This window comes from Staurois parvus, unplaced genomic scaffold (genome assembly GCF_062004578.1).
Source record: "Staurois parvus isolate SC_StPar_1 unplaced genomic scaffold, SC_StPar_1.0 ptg000277l, whole genome shotgun sequence".
NCBI lineage: Eukaryota > Metazoa > Chordata > Amphibia > Anura > Ranidae > Staurois > Staurois parvus.
In genome coordinates, this window is record NW_028318073.1 from 45,567 (window position 1) to 55,479 (window position 9,913).

Below are 9,913 nucleotides of genomic sequence, written 5' to 3' on the forward strand. Positions count from 1 at the left end.
AACCAACTTCCAAATTCTACAGAGGTTTGGATGGATCCAAAATCACCAAAAATCAGCACTGGAACCATCTCATTACTTGGAGTATTTGGGCCTGGTCCTGGATGTAGCTCAGTCCAAGGTCTTCCTTCCACAGGAAAAACTCCAGACTCTCTACACCCATGCTTGTAGCCAGGTAACCCTCCACTTTTGGAAAGGGAACTTTCTCAGTCATCAATGCCTGGACTTTAGAGGATGGCCTCTTCACCCCACGGTGTTTCTAGAACTATGTCAAAGGTGGGAACATGGAACCTTCTGGCTTTTAGGTTTACCAAGAAACTGTACAGGTTTATTTCCCATTCCAGGGATCCTCTGACACACAATAGACTCTGGTGACACCATAGCATCTATGATTTATGCCATACTTAAAATAAAGCTCCTTCCTTATGTGCTTTGCAGGATTGAGATAGAAGGCATCTATGTAATTCTCCTTGCACCAAACTGCCTCAGGTGGCGGTGGTACTCGGACCTCATCTGGCTTGTGATAAATTCTTTGTGAGCATTCCCATATCATCCACATTATTATTAATATTATTATACAGTATTTATATAGCGCCAAAGGGTTTGCTCAGCGCTGTACAATAGCAAGTGGGACAGAACATGAGACAAGACAGAAACAATACACGAGGGGTTGGAAGGCCCTGCTCTTTCGAGCTTACAATCTAGGAGACATCTTCTGTCCCAAGGATCAATTTACACCCATGCCTGGTCACTAGCTTTAATGGCTTGGCCATTGAAGCCCAGGTCTTAAAGGGATAGGAACCTACTTGATTCAGTTAACCCTGTGCTCTTGAAAGCTAAGAATTTACTTGAAGTTACTCAGATTTTCAGGATTGCCACCTAGTCTTCTGTTCAAACATTTTGTTGAGTTTTACCAGGTTGACAATTAGGCCTCAGCTACTGCCAGCTTTGGTTGTAGGGTTCTTCAGATAATGTAGTAGGTTACCTTGATCTTCCCCAGGTAACATGTTGGTTTGTTCGTTGAGGCTCTGTTAGTTAAGTGTTTGCTATTGTACTGCTTTTAGGGGGTCTTCCAGAATACTTCATCCTATGTCTTCTAATGCACCAGTTAGAAAATATGGATTTTGTCTTATCTGTAAAATTGTTTTCTTGGAGTACATTACAAAACACAGGTCCCACCTCTCTGTTCTCAAGATTCACTTCTACCATTGCTTGCCACTAAACTGCATGATGGGAGTGGGAGGTTGAAGAAAAAAAAAAAAAAGAAACCCAAAGTTTAACAATTTACGTTAAAAACAGAGATTTTTGTTGCACACATTTGCAAATATATGTGGAAGCCACCAAGGCTCCTCTGTAAAGTGTGGTTCTAACTCTTAAATTGGAGAGTCCTCAAGATGGAGCATTTATAACAGTGGGTAAATTAAGGACAGGTATGCCTGTAGGCAGTGCCAGATTAAACTCTGTAGAGGCCCCTAGGCATTTTGGAAAGCTTGGACTTTGGCCTATGGACCAATGAGTATACTCTCATTCAGACCACACAGTCAGATGTATTAATTACCCACCTGTCCCCTCTCTTATCACAACAGTGTATCTCTTGCTAATGCTCATGCATCATATCCTAGATAAAAAAATATGATGACCCCCTACGGGGTCCCCTAAAATTCCAAACCCCAACCATGTGCACAATATGTAAGTTTGGTAGGTCAGATAAAAGATCCACTAAGAGACAACAATAGACCTCACTTCTGATAGCAATTCTGGCAGACCACAAATCGATAACAAAACAGGGTTTTCGATCATCGTGTCAATTCACTTCCCAGCCTTCAACATCTACAGCTACAGTATTCATGTTAAAGGCTTGGAAGTGAATTGACACCAAGATGATCTAAAACCCTGTTTTGTGATCAACTGGCGGTCTGCCGGAATTGCTATCAGAAGTGAACCATCTGTGCTTTGGGGCGGTGCTGAAAACAAAAGAGGCAGGTGTGGTATAAAGTAATTTGTGGTGTGCTACTACAGTACATGTTAACATACAACATGAGGCATTCCCACAATAGTGTGATATATATATATATATATATATATACAGTATATAGAGAGAGAGGGTGGAGGGACAGGGCTGCAGCTTGAATATTTAGGGAGTTTCCACCAATCCCTGAGGAGGCAGGACCCAGAAGGGGTGGATACAGCCCATTAATACTCAGAAGCCTGGTAGTCTGGGGAAGAAGAATCCAGGGTCCAGTCATCTGTACTGGCCCCTGGGGTGGAAGGAAGAGAAAGAGCAGCAGGAGAGAGACAGGGGAGAAGAAGGCTCCAGGACTTCACTCAGCCACAGTTCAAGCTAGGCGTAGCTGGGGACTCCAAGCCAGAATCAGCCTGTAGCGCAGCAAGGCCCGTGCAGCAGCTCGCAGGGCTCAAGAAGTCATTTATAGAGACTGAGTGAGTACCTACCAGCCAACAAACCCAACATCTTAGAGAAGACAGTGTAGTGCAATACCGTACATGTCTGAGAGTTAAGGGACAGCTTGAGTGCAGTACAAGTACCTATCATTGTCTCTAGCTTAGATCGAGAACAGCCAGGTGCAGTGCATTACTGCCAGGTACTGTATCTACAACTTTGAGTTTTTGTTCATTCTACACGCTGTGTCATCATTCCCACTGGTGGGCAACTCAATTTGAAGCTGCCGACAACAGTCAGAGATTTTAGCAGGTCCTCAACTGTTTGTAAATAGTTGGCAATATTTCTTCAGTTTGGGGCATCCCATGTACCCATGTCCTATTCCCTTTCCAAGTTCTGTACACACACAGTATGTACACACTATATTGCCAAAGCATTAGGAAACCTTTCTTTACACACACATGAATTTTGATGGCATCCCAATCTTAGTCCGTAGGGTTCAATATTGAGTTGGCCCACCCTTTGCAGCTCTAACAGCTTCAGCTCTTCTGGGAAGGCTGTCCACAAGGTTTAGGAGTGTGTCTTTGAGAATGTTTGACCATTCTTCCAGAAATGCATTTGTGAGGTCAGGCATTGATGTCGGATGAGAAGGCCTGGCTCACAGTTTCCACTCTAATTCATTCCAAAGGTGTTCTATTGGGTTGAGGTCAGGACTCTGTGCAGGTCAGTCAAGTTCTTCCACCCCAAACTTGCTCATCCATGGCTTTATGGACCTTGCTTTGTGCACTGGTGCGCAGTCATGTTGGAACAGGAAGAGGCCATCCCCAAACTGTTCCCACAAAGTTGGCAGCATGAAATTGTCCGAAATGTCTAGCTATAGTTATGCCTTAAGAGTTCCCTTCACTGGAACTAAGGGGCCAATCCCAACCCCTGAAAAACAACCCCACACCACAATCCCCCCTCCACCAAACTTTACACTTGGCAAAATGCAGTCAAGCGAGTACTGTTTTCCTGGCAACTGCCAAACCCAGACACATTCATTGGATTGCCAGACAGAGAAGCATGATTTGTCACTCCGGAGAACACATCTCCACTGCTCTAGAGTCCAGTGGAGGCATGCTTTACAGCACTGCATCCAATGCTTTGCATTGCACTTGGTGATGTAAGGCTTGGATGCAGCTGCTTGGCCATGGAAACCCATTCCATGAAGCTCTCTATGCACTGTTGTTGTGCTATTCTGAAGGCCACATGAAGTTTGGAGGTCTATAGCTATTGACTCTGTGGACAGTTGCCGACTTATGTGCACTGTGCGCTTCAGCATGGTCTGACCCTGCTTTGTCATTTTACATGGCCTACCACTCCGTGGCTGAGTTGTTGTTGTTTCCAGTTGCTTCCACTTTGTTATAATACCACTAACAGTTGACCGTGGAATATTTAGTAGCAAGGAGATTTCACGGATGGACTTTTTGCACAGGTGGCAACCTATCACAGTACCACGCTTGAATTCACTAAGCTCCGAAGAGTGACCCATTCTTTCACAAATGTTTGTGGAAGCAGTCTGCATGCCTAGGTGCCTGATTTTATAAGCCTGTGGCCATGGAGGTGATTGGAACTCCAATGATTTGGAGGGGTGTTCCAATACTTTTGGCAATATAGTGAATATGTGGCTCAAAATGTCAAGTCCTGAGCTACTAGCCAGGCCTTAAGAGTTACTTGCTACATGTTGCCCCTCCCAACACCTACCCTGCACCACCCCTAAACACACCCTTGTAAATTATCTCATAAAATTACACTGTTAAAAGCAGATCCACCCCCAGGGTCAGTCTGTCCCCAGTAAATACCCCCCCCCCCAGGTCAGTCTGTCCATAGTAAAATCCCTGCCAGGTCAGTCTTTTCCCAGTAAATTCCCCTCCCCCAGGTCAGTCTGTCCCGAGTAAAATCCCCTACAGAAGGGGGGCAGCGAGAGAGGTGGGGGGCAGTGTCACAGGAGGGGGGAAGTAGGACAGGTGGGGGGACAGCATCACAGGAGGGGGGCAGTGGGACAGGAGGGGGAACAGGTGGGGGGCACCATCACAGAAGGGGGGCAGCAGGATAGGTGGGGGGTCAGCATCACAGGAAGGGGGGCAGGAGGATAGGTGAGGGGCAGCGTCACATGAGGGGGGGCAGCAGGATAAGTGAGGGGCAGTGTCACAGGAGTGGGGGCAGCGGGTCAGGTGGGGGCAGTGTCACAGGAGGGGGCAGTGGGATAGGTGGGGGGCAACATCACAGGAGGGGGGCAGTGGGATAGGTGGGGCAGCATCACAGCTCTCACCTGTCCAGCAGCAACTCCTCCAGATGGTGTCAGTGGATAGGATCTGGTGCCAGAGTCTTGGATTCACCTGGTTGTTGTGGTCGGTAGGGGAGGGTCAGCACTATGTCAGAGGTGGGGCTGTCTGCTGTCACACAGGTGGTGGAACTTGGTGGTCCCAATGACTTCAGTCCTCTGGTGGGGAGCGCCACCACAGTCGAAGGTGGATTTGATGGGCTCTGGGGTGTGGCTGGCCACCCTCTGAGCACTTGTCCATGTTGTGGATGGGGCGGTCGGTGCAGGAGGCCACGTTCCCTGCTCTATGGGCTCTCCAGGGAGGGAAGCTGTGTGGTGGGGGCGGGGCTGCAGTGTCCTCCGTAGGGCTGTGCAGGACTCTGCTTCACCAGGACTCTGTGCACATGAGGGATGTGGGAGACTCAGGAGGTCCTGGAACATTGGGCTGGGCTCCACACTTGCCCCCACGTTATTTCCACTCGCCAATATGTAATAACACCTCTGCATTCTTCAAAAGATTGGATGAAATTTGAAGACTATGTTCATTATGATCTTCTGTCTAGATTCGAGGCACCATATTTGAGGAAAACCGTTCTCATTCCCAAATCCTCAGTTACAATCCACTGCACTTTTTCCCTGGTCTGTTCATGTTCAATTCTTCTACCATCATTCACATACTCAATCTTTGATTCAAGCATACAAGGGTATGTACTCTTTCTACATTTGCATCCCTCCTTTGCGTTTTTGGCTGTCCACTTCTTGGGTCATTATGAACATCTTCTTGCCCCTCCTTAAAAGAGCTATCGTTTCACTTGCACTTTTGCCAAATTTAATGCAAAATTTGATGTTAATCCGTTGCTTGATACTTGTCTCTCATTTTCCGCCAACAGTGCAATGCACTCGTATTATTTCTCCTATTATTCCACAAAGACTGAATCGACTGTCTGTGACCCATACAAGTTAGAACATGTCAGAACATGCTCAAGTTCGAATGGTTGTGTGACTCCCCACCATAGTGCTACGCCATGGACATCCCAGGAATTAGTTATATCCACAATATTCAGTCAACAAAAAAGTCAAGCATAAGGGTAGATTTACTAAAAGTGGAGTGGGCAAAATCTGTGTGCTTAGAAACCAATTCGGGCTTTTTTGTCAACGCTTAATTGAACAAGCTGAAGTTAGAAGTTGTTTGGCTACCAGTCACAGCGGCACCAGATTTTGCATTCTGCAGTTTTAGTAAATCAGCTCCATAGTCTGTAAAAATACTGTACATCACAAAATAATATTGGAATATTAATACATTTGCAAAGACAATTTACAAGAGCAGTCAGCTTATGGGCCTGGTTTTTCTTATTGTTCGTGTGCTCGCTTTAAAATCAAACAAGTTAACATTCAGGAGAGCTTTCTCTTTTGATAGTGCAAGGACCGTTAGGAAAGTGTGGATGAGAGAAATATTCCAATGCACAAGAGAGGGGAATAGAGATGGATGGAGAAGGCAACTTGGGCAGAGGTGGAGTGCGCAAGGTGAAAGAAGTGAGATTAAGGAGATGATCGAGGTATAGAGAAACAAAGAAAAATAAAAGGGGGGAGTAAGTGAGTGTACGAGATGAGGTGAATGAGGGTCTTTTTCATATAAAGATCTACAGAATCTGTGTTCTGGCAGTTACTGTGTTGAGGCGCTAACTATGTTGACTGCATAGTGCATAGTCTGTTGACTCTGGTAATTTTTCTCCATTCTGTCTCTGAGGGCAGCTGTGAGGTTTTCCACCAGCATTTCATCATTTATCCTCATGAACCATTGCTCCATAGTTGGAGGCTTTGGCTCAGTATAGTTGCAGGATTTGGCTGCCAATAAAATATAGATTGTATATAAATTCATAAATCTAAGCACCACAAAATAGAGTCCACAGTAAGGTTTCAATCTAAAACTTATACAGAGTGGAAAAACCAACTTGCTTCAGGGGTCCCTTTCATTAGGACTTAAGAAACCATGAGACCTGCTTTTATGGACTAAGACTATGATTTATAAATTTGGATAGAAAATAATGACAAAATAAACGCCGTAATGTTGGTTGAAACAAATAAAACATTTTAATTACTAAAGCATCACTTATGCAAGTTTCCAATGTCATCAATTTACTATTTTAAAATATGGATCTTTCCTTGGACAAAAGGGTAAGGTGCAGTAGGATTACATTGGGTTTCTTAGTATCTGCCAGTAAATGTACAGGAAAATGTTGGTAATTCCTTGCAACAATGGGGTCCAAATTGGGAATTAACAGAAAATCTGTAGCAGAGTGCCTTTTTTGTATGGAATCAGCATTTGCAATCATGTGGGGATACATTGTGGTGATCTAGTCTGGTATTTATTGATAGTCAAAACCATTTAGACAGAGGTTCTGCTTTATTGTTCATCAAAGAAAATAAGCTATTCAATTTTTGTAAAAAGGAGGATTCTGGTAAAGATCTAGGGGTAGGAAAGAAGTAGATAAGATTATCCTTAAGGCTTAAAGAATCTGTAAACGCAACATTTCATATTCCTGATATGTGCCTGTTGTACCATGTACTGGTATGAAAAAGTGTCATGTTCTCTTTGTATTGCTTCCTTTGTGTGAAATACCTCATTCTGCCATTCCCTCTGCTTTCCTATTTAAAATGGACCATGCCAGGCAGGAGAGCACAGCCTGGTCAGTTCTGGTCTAGTTGTGCTGCTGTCTGCTCTCCTCCAATGATCAAACTTGTGCTGACACGCAGAAGATTCCTCTTTTCAGACATTTTGTCTCTCAAAAAATTCGAAAGAAGCTCACTTAATGACCAGATTACTAAAATGACCAGATTTTCAAAATTAAATCCAGGGCCTACTGACCACACCAACCTTTAATGGGGCTGGAGAGGGAAAGAGCTAATAGCAGCGCACATGAATTGTGCCATGCACAGTGGGATGAGACTAAAGGAGTATGGTTAAATAAAAACTAAGCCTACTTTGTGCTGGGTCAAGCATGCAGAAGTTAGTAGTGCATAATGCATAGACTGTAGGTCAGGAATGCATAACAGAGTGCAGAACTCAGGAGTGCATAATACACAGAGTGAAGGGGTCAGGAGTATGTAATGCCCAGAATTAAGGGGTCAGGTGTGATCCCATGCATCTTCATCCAAAACAACCCCCCACCCTCCAGCACAAAACCAAGCCCAGCACAGACTTCCCCTCCGCTCCCTGAATCATATTCACCAGACCTTGGCATTGCATTTACTGGTGACTTCCCCGGGTCACAACACCACAAGCATCCACAGTTCTTGCCTTCTATATGTCACTTTTATAGCAGTACAGCAATTGTTAGAATAAATGGGCACCAAATGGGTAACTCTGACAATAGAACAACAAACAGGCAATTGTAACAATAATTATAGAGGGTAAATTGGGGGTTTGATAACCCCTGGAGTCTCACCATAGACTGGTCAGTTAGGTAAACAGGCTTTGAGCGCTGGGGTCTGTAGTAAGTTTAAAATTCAGTAGTATGTAATACAAAGTACAGGGGTCAGTAGTAAGTAATGTAGAGTGCAGACATCAGCAGTAACACAGAGCACAGAGATCAGCAGTAAGTAGCACAGAGTGTGGGGAATATTAGTAATGCAAAGTACAGAGGTCAGTATTAGGCAACTCAGAGTGCAAGGGTCATTAGTATGTAATGCAAAGTGCAGGAATCAGTAGTAAGAATGGAAAAGTGCAAGGGTCAGTGGGGATGCAGACTACAGGGAGCATTAGAAAGTAATGCAAAGGTAAGAGGTCAGTATTATATAACATACAGTGCAGAGGTCAGTAGTAATGCAGAGGACCGCGGTCCATAACACATAATTCAGGGGTAGGGAAAAACACAGAGTGCAAAGGCCACTACTAACGTAAAAGTGCAAGGGTCATAGTAAACAATGCAAAGTACAGGGGCCAGTAGTAAGTAGCACAAAGTGCAAGGGTTTGTAGTAATGCAGAGTTCAGAGTTCAGTAGAATGTAATGCAGAAAGCAGAGGTTAGTATTAGGTAACACAGATTTCAGGGAACATCTGGTCACCCTACCACCGAAGGGAGGAGTTTGAGGAGGTCACTGCTCTGACTCATTCACTTGTGTAAGAAAAAAATCAGGTTGTAGTCAATGTAAATGAATAATATGTAAAGAAAAACACTATGCCCTATATTTTATCTTAAAAAGTTTATAACACCTGCTAAGCTATAGTATACACAATGAAGACACAGAGAGCAGACTCAAGTGAGTGGATACAGTCCACAAGGGCTATATGGGAAAAATACCAACATTTTACATTGCATGCTTGAAAGATGTGATTGAGTTGTATATTACAATGTTCAAAGGTAGGGTCAATAACACTGTATTCTGGCATCATATATTTTGAAATTGTAATTGATTTTTTTTTACTCATATGTTTAGCTTGATCTAAATACAGCAGCAGAACACCAAATTGATTAATTTCAACTATATTATTATTATACAGGATTTATATAGCGCCCACAGTTTACGCGGCGCTTTACAACGTAAGGACAGACAGTACAATTCCAATAGAAATTAATACAGGAGGATTCAAAGGGACCTGCTCGTTAGAGCTTACAATCTAAGACGGAGGGTCAAGAGATACAAAAGGTGATGACTGTGGGGGATAGGTTGATGGACAAAATACATGTACAGTTGTTAGGTGGGGGCAGGATAGGCCTCTCTGAAGAGATGAGTTTTCAGGGATCGTTTAAATGTGGACAGAGATGGAGATAGTGGGAGACATTGGGGAAAAGAGTTCCATAGGATGGGGGCGGCTCTGTAAAAATCCTGGTGGCAAGCATGGGTGGAGGTGACAAGGGAGCTAGAGAGCTGGAGGTCTTGAGAGGAATGAAGAGAACGAATTGGTTGGTATTTTGAGACCAGGTTAGCAATGTAGCCAGGGGCTGAGCTGTGGATGGCTTTAACAGTTGTTGTAAGTATCTTGAATTTTATGTGGAGGGAATGGCAAAGAAGGGTGGCAGATACTGAAACATTGGTAGGGTGGATAAGTCTGGCAGCGGCATTCATGATAGACTAGAGGGGGGATAGCCTATGCAAAGGTAAGCCAGTGAGGAGGGAGTTGCAGAAGTCAAGGTGGGAGATAACCAGGGAGTGAGTTAGAAGCTTTTTGGTGTCATTGGTTAGGAAGGGGCGTATCTTGGAGATGTTGCAGAGGTT